Below are 12,179 nucleotides of genomic sequence, written 5' to 3'. Positions count from 1 at the left end.
GTATTTAACATTTTTATCAATGATGTGGAAGAATACACAGAATCATCACTCATCTAGTTTGCATTTGACATGCAAATTGGGGGAGTGATAAATAATGAAGAAGACAGGTCACTGATTCAAAGTGATTGCATAAGCTAACAGTATGTGTTGTAATACAGCTAAATGTAAATAATGCATACATCTAGGAACAAGGAAGGGGGACTGTGTCCTGAGAGACAGTGGTTGTGAAAAAGATCTGTGTATTGTGGTGGATAGTGAGCTAAACATGTGACTCAGTGGCCAAAAGAGGTAATGTGATTCTGTGATGCATAAACAGAGGAGTCTTCAGTAGGAGTAGAAAGTTTATTTTAGCACTGTAGTTGGTACTGGTGTGACTGCTGCTGGAGTACTATGTTGATAAATTGGAGAGGGTTCAGAGAAGAGTCACAAGAATGACGAAAGGATTAGAAAAGATGCCTTATAATGATAGACTCGAGGAACTCCAGCTATTTAGCTGAACAAAGAGAAGGTTCAGGGGTGATTTGATTACAGTCTATAAGTATCTACATGGGGAAAAATATTTAATAGGGTTGCCAACTTTCCAATTGCACAAAACCGAACACCCCCACCCCTTCTCAAAGGCCCCGCCCCCACTCACTCCACACACTCCCTCCATCGCTCACTCTCCCCCACCCTCACTCACTTTCACCGGATTTGGACAGGGGGTTGGGATGCAGGAGGGGGTGAGGACTCTGGCTGGGGGTGTGGGCTCCGGGGTGGGGCCAGAAATGAGGGGTTAAGGGTGTGGGAGGGGGCTCTGGGCTGGGGCTGAGGGGTTCAGAGTGTGGGAGTGGGCTCAGAGTTGGAGCAGGGGGTTGGGGTGTGGGAGGGGGTGTGGAGTCTGGCTAAGGGTGTGGGCTGTGGGGTGGGACCGGAGATGAGGGGTTTTGGAGGCAGGAGGGGGCTCAGGGCTGGGGCAGGAGGTTGAGGTGCGGGAGGGGGGGTGTGGTGCGGGCTCAGGGAGGGAGTTTGTGTGTGGGAGGGGTTCAGGGCTGGGGCAGGGGGCTGAGGTGCAGGAGCAGGTGAGGGTTATGGGCTCTTTGGGGAGTTAAGGTGCGGGAGGGGGTTCTGACCTGAGGCAGAGGGTTGGGATACGGGAGGGGGTTTGGGGTGTGGACTCTGGCCAGGCTGCACTTACCTCAGGCGACTCCTGGTCAGCGGTGCAGCGGGGCTAAGGTAGGCTCCCTGCCTGCCCTGGCTCCGCACAGTTCCTGGAAGCAGTGACATATCTGGCGGAGGGGCCAGTGGGGGTTCTGTGTGCTGCCTGTGCCTGCAGGCACCGCCCCCGCAGCTTCCATTGGCCATGGTTCGTGGCCTGTGGGAGCTGTGGAGCCAGTGCTTGGGGCAGGTGCAGTGCGCAGACCTCCCCGCCCCCAGTCCCTCCACCTAGGAGCCAGACACGTCACCACTTCTGGGAACTGTGTGCAGCCAGGGCAGGCAGGGAGCCTGGTTAGCCCTGCTGCGCCTCCGACTGGACTTTTAGTGGCCTGGTCAGCACTGCTGATCAGAGGTGCCAGGGTCCCTTTTCAGCCGGGCATTCCAGTAAAAAACTGGATGCCTGGCAACCCTAATATTTACTAAATGGCTCTCCAGTTTAAATAAGAAAGTTATAACCCAATATGATGTCTGGAAGTTGAAGCTAGACAAATTCTGACTGGAAATAAGGAATAAATTTTTAAATGAAGATTAGAAGTTTTTCTGAAAGATGTGCCCTAAGAATTATTTGGGGGGAAGTTTTGTGGCCTGTGTTATACAGGAGGTCAGACTAGATGATCACAACGGTCCCTTCTGGCCAGGACCGGCTCTGGGAACCAGCAAAGCAAGCACATGCTTGGGGTGGCACAATTACAAGGTGGCATTCTGGCAACCCCCCCTTCCCCCCCCCCCTTTTTTTTTTTTTTTTTTTGCTTGGGCAGTTGTGCTGTTGGAGCTTGGGGCAGTAAATTTTTGTTTGAGGCTGCAAAAAACCTAGAGCCGGCCCTGCTTCTGGCCTTAGAATCTATAAATCCTTGAACCTAGTAGTATAATGTTAAGCTTTTGAAGTTCCTTGTGCTGCTGCTTAAAACTAGCACTTTATTCTGTACTAGGTGCAGTGATTAAAAACACAGTATATGTAGGCACTGACACTGACTTGCTGTTTGAATGATAATGCATTAATGATGCTCAATGTTCTTAGTAGGCTGTTAACTCCCATTGGGACTTCTTGATTTTTGGTGGGTGTAGTGGATGTTGAGTTTTAAGTGAGTGCTATAAATGAACGCCACAATTACTGTAGGGTAATGAAAGGGATGACTAGTTAAGTTGTAGTCTGTTTCAGCTGTCACCAATGTATGATTGTGACTAAAGAAGATAAACACAGAACACTTATAGTGCCGCTTATTCATACTCCAGAGAGCAGAGATTCCTCCCCTCCCCCACCAACTATAGAGAAATCCTGTATAAATGTTTGAGTACTTTAGCTTCAGATACAATCTGTAATGAGACTCTGGTAATAATGTAGCCTCCTGAAGAACATAAACATTCCCAAATAGTAAAAATGGTCACGGGGGGCGGGGAGACACACAAAGATAAGGTATTAGTCTCCCTCTCTACCCACTCGTCACTGTTTCCGTATTTTACGATTTTGTATTTTAAGTTTAATGGAATAAAGATACCTTTTCTACCATCATTAATTATAATTATATCCTCAATTTATTAATTAAATATTGTAACATTTTTCTTTTGAAGGTGCTATGCATTACCTCCACATCATTATATCTGGTGGAATGATTCTAACTGATATAATCTAATTAAACTGTTTTTAATAAACATCTTTTTAAATTATAGCATGGCAATATGTGTAATTTTCTTTTTCATTTTTTATCTAGCAGTCCAGATATGAATGGTCATAATATGACTCAATATACTTCATTGATATTGCTATCAAGCTCTTTCTTCTTGGAGATAATTGTTTAACTTAAGCAAATTGAATTAATACTTTTCTTGTTCTTATCTTTTTGTCTTTTCTAGTCTGTTTGTTGTAAATTGCACATCTGCTTTTTCTACTCCACATCTAAAAAAAGATACTTTTGGCCCTCTAGTGGTTAAACATGAACAATTTCAGCCCAACTTTTACACAGCATTGAAATGATAGTCTTTGAGGATGGGTCTTGTAGGTAGTGCTGAACTCCCTTAAGCCTTTCTGAACATAAAATTGTTTTCAGCTTCTTTGGGAGAGCAACTGGTTCTGTAAAGTATGGAAGCAAAAGGCAGCAGTAGAACCCACAATCTTCATTGCTTCTCTCTTTGTACAAAGGAATTGTGGGATTTTTGTTGTGTGCATCAAAGGACCATTGTTTAGGTGATGTGGTGGTTGAACGTTCAGAAACATTCAGTTCAGAATGTTCTCACTCTTTAAAATTAGTTCCTATTTTTGACTCTTACTTGGCCTTTCTGTCTCAGTGAAACTTTGCAAAGTCAGCAAACTAAAGGCTTTGGAATTTCATTTGTCATGTGGCTACGTATGCCAAACCTGCTCATGGTCCACTGAAGTACTGAGTAACACAAAAAGAAAAGGAGTACTTGTGGCACCTTAGAGACTAACCAATTTATTTGAGCATGAGCTTTCGTGAGCTACAGCTCACTTCATCGGATGCATACCGTGGAAACTGCAGCAGACTTTATATACACACAGAGACCATGAAACAATACCTCCTCCCACCCCACTGTCCTGCTGGTAATAGCTTATCTAAAGTGATCATCAGGTTGGGCGCTATTACCAGCAGGACAGTGGGGTGGGAGGAGGTATTGTTTCATATTCTCTGTGTGTATATAAAGTCTGCTGCAGTTTCCACGGTATGCATCCGATGAAGTGAGCTGTAGCTCACGAAAGCTCATGCTCAAATAAATTGGTTAGTCTCTAAGGTGCCACAAGTACTCCTTTTCTTTTTGCGAATACAGACTAACACGGCTGTTACTCTGAAACCTGAGTAACACAAGTACCCCAGGAAATCGTGAGCTCTTGTGCATAAACAGTAGGTTGTGCTAAAGAGTGTTATCTAGAGCACAGGATAAGTCTCCTATCTATTTTTTACAAAAACTTGTCTTAAATGCACTCAAAACAGCATTTTTTTTTAAATCTCTACAAAATTTCCAACTTTATGCTCAGCTTCTGGCCATCTCTTATTGTTTCTGAAGTGGACTCGACTGTCCATCCCTAATGTAAATAGCTGCTACCAGCCATCAGAATGTAAGCTTAGAAATAACAGTTAAGTATTTTTTTAGAAGGGTGAAGCTCTGTTAAGTTGTGCCTTAGCTCTGAAAACTCATTCACAAACAATTGTGTGTTGTATGTGCGGGTGTGCGTGGAAACTGTATGAACTAGCCCCAACCCCCCAATGTTTTGAGAGCCCCCCCCCATTATTTTATTTTATTGTATTTATTTATTGCTGTAGCACCTAGGAGCCCTAGTTATGTATCAGGACTCCATTGTACTAGACACTGTACAAGCACAACAGAAAGATGGTCCCTGCCCCCAAAAACTTGCAATGATCTAACAGGTGGATACAGGTGGATGGGGTTGTACAAGGAAACAGTGAGACAATATTGGCCAGCATGAAAACCAGTGATGTCAGTGCACCTAAAGTGCAACTGTCATGTTTTCTGTAAGCATCACGGCAAAGGAGAACTTTAAAAAAGAGGTTTTTTAAAGAGGATAATGAACGATGCATTCTGACACCATTGGCTGCTTGGCGGTGGGAGATGACATCTTGGTCAAAGAAGATGAGCATGGAGAACTGGTTCTGAGCATTGGCTTGGAACATGTCATTAGAAACCTTGGTGAGAGCAGTTCTCAGAAAAGTGCAAGGGGCAGAAGCTGGTTTGGGGAAGGTCTATTCAACCCATGTTTAGGGAGCAACCATACTTAGCACCTACAGTTTGTGGTGCTTTTTATCTTCCAGCCACAACTAATAGTCACTTACTAATGGATCCTCTCAAAGCCAATGCTCCTGGAAGATGCTGAAAGGAAACACCATTATAAATGCTGAAACTGAGTTAGAGGGGATGCAGGAAACTGGCTGTTTTCTAGGGGGCTGATCCTGGTGACTGGTCTATTGCCAGGACTTTGTGGAGCTGGGAGTCAGGCAGGTTAGGAGCGAGTCCTGTCATGAGGCCATGCCTCCCTGTTTCTGAGAGACAAGCTTTACAAAGGCTGTCAGTCCAGCTATGCCTTATCTATCTTTGCCACAGGACCCAGTCCCTCCCTCAGTCTAGGTATAGCTATACATTTTGCAGGTTGGACCCATCACACAAAGTAGTTCTGGAGAGACTAATTTGATGGAGGGGAGTAGGAGTTAGGGGAAGCTATGAATTTTGAAATTATACAGTGTTTGCGTTTGAAATATTTTAAGGTTCAGAATTTTAGGGTTTAAGGTTCAGAATTCATTCAACTGCTTAAGAATTCAAGATCCCTGTATATGCCTTGAAACAAGCAGTAAATAGATGTAATGAAAATGCACAAAGTAGCACAGGGCCCTCATTATTCATAAAGGTAGTTCTCTGAGTATGTGACTCACATAATACCAGCAAACTGACGCTCCGAACAAGATTGTAGGATATTTTGTTTTTGTGGTGGTTGGATTGGTGGGAGGAAGGGAGAGAAGGAGGCCTCTGTGACTACAACAGGAGTCTAGTTGGAACATGTGTTCAAGGGAACCTTTTGACAAACAGGATGCTACAGCTTGTTCCCTTCTGCTCAGACCAATGTAGAAATTAAGCCAGAAATACCACTGGCCTGACTGTTAATATTGAATTGATTTTATTTTAACAGTTATCAGTCACAAATATCCTATCCCTAATTATGCTACTCAACTATACAATACAGTAACTGTACTGCATACACATAAGCTAGGCTAATTAAGCTGTTATATTTGTTTGAAGCTTCGTATAGGTAGCGCCAGTACCATGCATTTGCATCCTAGTGTCTGTTAAAAAGGTGCTGTAATAGGGTGGCCTGCCACTTTAATGCCAGGTCTGGCCAATGATCAGACCTGATGCAAAGACCCCAATCTCAAACCCAGGCCTTAGAGTTCCCAGGCAGCCATTGCAACCTGGCCTTCACCCACTGTTGTCTGAAACCTGGTGGGCCAATGAGCTAGTAGGACTTCAGCCTAAGCCAAGGTACCACCCATGGGAGCCCTGATTGGATGATCAGCTGTCTCCACTGATTGGTCCAGCCATGCTGTTTTAGCCAGAAGGAGGCACACAAAGTTGTCTGAGCAATTAGGTGATTCTCTGTTGCTGGTGCATTGGACCCTGCTTGTGCTTGCTTCCTGCGTTCTACACCCTGAACTCAACCTTGTTCCTGATTCTCACTCCTGACTCCTTTCTCACTCCTGCCTGGTTCCACGTTCCTGCTCCATGACTGATCCTTACCTCTCTCCGGTTCCTGCCCTTATGCCTCACTTCCAGCCAGTCCTGGCTCTGGGCTCTGGCCCTGGCATTTGGTGTCTCACCACAGCTCCAACCCTCTGCTTTGATTCCTGGCTTTGACTCTGACTCAACTCCTGGCTCTGGTAATCGGCATTTGATTGGTTCTGAACCTCGACTTCGTTCCCTGACTTGGACACCTACTCCGCCCACTAAACCTGCTCTGATCACTAGGCCAGACCTCCAAAATCCTGGTCCTCAACACCCAGCTGGAATGCGAGTAAGTGGTTATAACAGCCAGCAAGTGTCTCAGTTAAGTGGGAGGAACTGTAAATGAAGCTGCAGGAAGGGAGAGGCTCCTGCAGTGGACCCTGAGGAAGGACGACTCCAGTTGGGAAGCCCTGGGAGTTGTCTGGGTAGAAAGTTCCAGCTGGAAGTTTTGTTTTCCTTTTCTTTTGTGAGTTTGCAGTCATTTGGACAATAAATAGAGCCTAGACCCAAGGGCTAAGGAATAACTGCTAATTTCCCAGTCTGGCAAGAAAGCTTGCCTTATCACAGGGGCACTGACCATGTGCTGGGCACATTCCAAACTAACTACAGTAGAACCTCAGAGTTACGGACATGTTGGGAATGGAGGTTGTCCATAACTTTGAAATGTTCATAACTCTGAACAAAGCAGAGTTCAGTCTGTAGATCCAGCAGCTGACACTCCAGGCCAGGCTTCAGCAGCAGCTGAATTCCCTACTCAGCACCGACAGCTTCCTTACAGGCAGCATCTTTTCCTCCGTTGGACTAAGTGTGTAAGCTTGTCCCCCTCCCAGCTCTCTCTCTCTCTCTCTCTCTCTCTCTCTGTGTGTGTGTGTGTGTGTGTGTGTGTGAGAGAGAGAGAGAGAGAGAGAAAAGAATGCGTCCCCCTCCCGGCTGGAGGGAGGAACTGAGGTGAAAACAGCAAAAACAGCACGACCCCTCCCAGCCAGGGAGGGTCTGAAAGTGGCGCACTTTCACTGCTCCTGCTCTGCTGGCTCCAGCTGCCTGGGGCTGACAGCCCCAGTGTCTCTTTTCCAACCTGAAAAGTCCTGGTCTTACTAATCTCTGCTCATACAGCAGCCGTTCCGTACCCCTAATAATTTTTCTTGCCCTTTTCTGAATCTTTTTCCAGTTTCAGGATATCTCTTTTTGAGATGGGGCAACCACATCTGTCCACAGTGTTCAAGATGCGGGCGTACCAAGGATTTATATAGAGACAACATGATATTTTCTGTCTTATTATCTATCCCTTTCTTGATGATTCCCAACATTCTGTTTGCTTTTTTGACTGCAGCTACACATTGAGTGGATGTTTTCAGAGAATTATCCACAATGACTCCAAAATCTCTTTCCTGAGTGGTAACAGCTAATTTAGATTCCACCATTTTATATGTATAGTTAGGATTATGTTTTCCAATGTGCATTATTTTGCATTTATCACCATTGAATTTCATCTGCCATTTTGTTGCCCAGTCACCCAGTTTTGAGAGATCCTTTTGTAGCTCTTAGTTAAGTCCCAGGCAGACTGCAAAGAGCTACAAAAGGATCTCTCAAAACTGGGTGACTGGGCAACAAAATGGCAGATTAAATTCAGTGTTGATAAATGCAAAGTAATGCACACTGGAAAAAATAACCCCAACTGTACATACAATATGATGGGGTCTAATTTAGCTACAACTAATCAGGAGAAAGATCTTGGAGTCATCGTGGATAGTTCTCTGAAGACGTCCACGCAGTGTGCAGCGGCAGTCAAAAAAGCAAACGGGATGTTAGGAATCATTAAAAATGGGATAGAGAATAAGATGGAGAATATCTTATTGCCCTTATATAAATCCATGGTAGGCCTACATCTTGAATACTGCGTACAGATGTGGTCCCCTTATCTCAAAAAAGATATACTGGCATTAGAAAGGGTTCAGAAGAGGGCAACTTAAATGATTAGGGGTTTGGAACAGGTCCCATATGAGGAGAGATTAAAGAGGCTAGGACTTTTCAGCTTGGAAAAGAGAAGAGTAAGGGGGGATATGATAGAGGTATTTAAAATCATGAGTGATGGGGAGAAAGTGAATAAGGAAAAGTTATTTACTTGTTCCCATTATATAAGAACTAGGGGCCACCAAATTAAATTAATGGGTAGCAGGTTTAAAACAAATAAAAGGAAGTTCTTCTTCACTCAGCGCACAGTCAACCTGTGGAACTCCTTGCCTGAGGAGGTTGTGAAGGCTAGGACTATAACAGGGTTTAAAAGAGAACTGGATAAATTCATGGAGGTTAAGTCCATTAATGGATATTAGCCAGGATGGGCAAGGAACAGTGTTCCTAGCCTCTGTTTGTCAGAGGGTGGAGATGGATGGCAGGAGAGAGATCACTTGACCGTTACCTGTTAGCTGCCAGAGAGGGAGTGAACCTGTCATTGGCCACTGTTGGTAGACAGGATACTGGGCTGGATGGATCCTTGGTCTGACCCAGTATGGCCATTCTTATGTTCTTATCGTCCTTGAGTGCTCCTTTAGCATCTCGATCATCCAGTGGCCCCACTGGTTGTTTAGCAGCCTTCCTGCTTCTGATGCACTTAAAAAATTGCTATTAATTTTTGAGTCTTTGGCTAGCTTTTCTTCAAATTCTTTTTTGGCCTTCCTAATTATATTTTTACACTTAATTTGCCAGAGTTTATGCTCCTTTCTATTTTCCTCACTAGGATTTAACTTCCACTTTTTAAAGGATGCCTTTTTGCCTCTCACTGCTTCTTTTACTTTGTTGTTTAGCCACGGTGGCTCTTGTTTGGTTCTCTTATTATGTTTTTTTAATTTGAGATATATATTTAAGTTGAGCCTCTACTATGGTGTCTTAACAAAGTTTCCATGCAGCTTGCAGGAATTTTACTTTTGGTGCTATACCTTTTCATTTCTGTTTAACTAACCTCCTCATTTCTGTGTCATTCCCCTTTCTGAAATTAAATGCTACAGTGTTGGGCAGCTGTGGTGTTTTCCACCACAGGGACGTTAAATTTAATTATATTATGGTCACTATTACGAAGCAATGCAGCTATATTACCTCTTGGACCTGATCCTATGCCCCACTTAAGACAAAATCAAGAATTGCCTCTCCTCTTGTGGGTTCCAGGACTAGCTGCTCCAAGAAGCAGTGAAGAAACCTTATTTCTGCATCCCGTCCTGAAGTGATATGTACCCATGTGATATGTAATGGGGATAGATGAAATCGTCCATTATTATTGAGTTTTTTATTTTAATAGCCTCTCTAATCTCCCTGAGCATTTCACAGTCACTATCACCATCCTGGTCAGGTGGTTGGTAATATATCCCTACTGCTATATTCTTATTATTCAAACATGGAATTACTACCCATAGAGATTCTGTGGTAGAGTTTGGTTCATTTAAGATTTTTACTTTATTGGATTTTGTGCTTCCTTTCACATATAGTGGCACTCCCCCACCAGCACGACCTGTTCTGTCCTTCTGATACATTTTGTACCCTGGTATTACTGTGTCCCATTGATGATCCTCATTCCACCAAGTGTCTGTGATCCCTATTATATCAAAATCCTCATTTAATCTGAGGCACTCTAGTTCACCTATCTTATTATTTAGGCTTCTAGCATTGGTATATAAGCACTTTAAAAACTTGTCACTTTTTAGCTGTCTCCCATTACATGATGTAATTGAATGAGACTTTTTTCATTTGACTGTTTCTCATCAGATCCTACCTGTATTTTATCATTTTCCATACTCTCCTCCTTACCAGGACACAGAGAATCTCCATTAGTAGACCCTCCTGTAAGGGATGTCTCTGTCTGAACCACGTGCTCCTCCATACCTGTCAGCTTTCCCCCAGCCCTTAATTTAAAAACTGCTCTACGCCCTTTTTAATTTTAAGTGCCAATAATCTGGTTCCATTTTGGTTTAGGTGGAGCCCATCCTTCCTGTACAGGCTCCCCCTTTCCCAAAAGTTTCCCCAGTTCCTAATAAATCTAAACCCCTACTCCCTACACCATCATCTCATCCATGCATTGAGACCCTGCAGTTCTGCCTGTCTAACTGGTCCTGCGTGTTAAACTAGAAGCAATTCAGAGAAGGCTACCATGGAGGTTCTGGACTTCAATCCTTACCTAGCAGCCTAAATTTGGCCTCCAGGACCTCTCTCCTATCCTTCCAATGTCAATGGTACCTACATTTACCACCAACACCGGCTCCTCCCCTAATATTGCTAATGTTGAGATGGGAGAACTGGATATGCCTGTATTAATTTGTAAAGAGAGCCATAGGGCCAAAACCTCTATTGCCTTGTACCTTGCTTAGTTATTGACATCTCTGCCAAGTGTATGGAAAATACTATGGGCCTGATTCAATGTTTATCAGCTCCTTGTGTAGCCAGTTACACCTGGACATTGTGGATGTAAGGCATTCTGATATGGTAGCGTTTCACATCCACTTAACCCCAGTGTAAATGATGGTATATGTGGGGACCTGCATGAAAGACCCCCTAAGCTTATTCTTACCAGCTTAGGTTAAAAACTTCCTCAAGGTACAAACTTTTCCTTGTCCTTGAACCCTATGCTGCCACCACCAAGTGTGTTAAACAAAGAACAGGGAAAGAGCCCACTTTGAGACGTCTTTGCCCCAAAATATCCCCCCAAGCCCTACACCCCCTTTCCTGGGGAAGGCTTGATAAAAATCCTCACCAATTTGTATAGGTGAACACAGACCCAAACCTTTGGATCTTAAGAACAATAAAAAAGCAATCAGGATCTTAAAAGAAGAATTTTAATTAAAGAAAAGGTAAAAGAATCAACTCTGTAAAATCAGGATGGTAAATACCTTACAGGGTAATCAGTTTCAAAACATAGAGAATCTCTCTTGGCAAAACCTTACGTTACAAAAAGACACAAAAACAGGAATATACATTCCATTCAGCACAGCTTATTTACCAGCCATTTAAACAAAAGGAAATCTAACTCATTTCTAGCTAGATTGCTTACAAACAAGTTCTAATACTCCATTCCTGTTCTGTTCCCGGCAAAAGCATCAGACAGACAGACAGACTCTTTGTTTCCCCACCCCTTCCACCTTTGAAAGTATCTTGTCTCCTCATTGGTCATTTTGGTCAGGTGCCAGCAAGGTTATCCTAGCTTCTTAACCCTTTACAGGTGAAAGGGTTTTGCCTCTGGCCAGGAGGGATTTTATAGTTCTGTATACAGAAAGGTGGGTACCCTTCCTTTTATATTGATGACAGCCTTGTAACTTGCTTAGTTATTGACATCTCTGCCAAGTGTATGGAAAATACTATGAGCCTGATTCAATGTTTACCAGCTCCTTGTGTAGCCAGTTACACCTGGACATTGTGGATATAAGGCATTCTGATATGGTAGCATTTCACATCCACTTAACCCCAGTGTAAATGATGGTATATAGTACAAGGCAGTAGAGAATCAGACCTCTAGTAATCTGTGCTGCATCAATGACCAGACCACACAAAGAAGCAGGTTAATTAAATGACTTAGGGCTGCACATTGGGAAATGACAGGAAATTGAAAGATATAACGGACATCCATCATCCTTAAATAAACCCACTCTTTATAAAAACAATAACTTATGAAACCTTCCATGGAAATTTATGAAATTCCTCGTAATTACCAGAGAGTTGTTGACATTTGAGGCAAATCTTTATTTAGGAAGACTGTTAAAACG

At 43.5% G+C, this 12,179-nt stretch overlaps 1 protein-coding gene across 3 annotated transcripts in view; it reads left to right on the top strand.

The window, feature by feature from the left end:
* The window catches only part of CACNA2D1 (calcium voltage-gated channel auxiliary subunit alpha2delta 1), a 690,472-nt gene that overhangs the window by 195,651 nt on the left and 482,642 nt on the right, over window positions 1–12,179 (top strand). The window lies entirely within an intron of this gene.

The sequence above is a fragment of the Caretta caretta genome, chromosome 1 (genome assembly GCF_965140235.1).
Source record: "Caretta caretta isolate rCarCar2 chromosome 1, rCarCar1.hap1, whole genome shotgun sequence".
NCBI classification, from domain to species: Eukaryota; Metazoa; Chordata; order Testudines; family Cheloniidae; genus Caretta; species Caretta caretta.
This window is presented reverse-complemented; position numbering and strand designations above follow the sequence as displayed.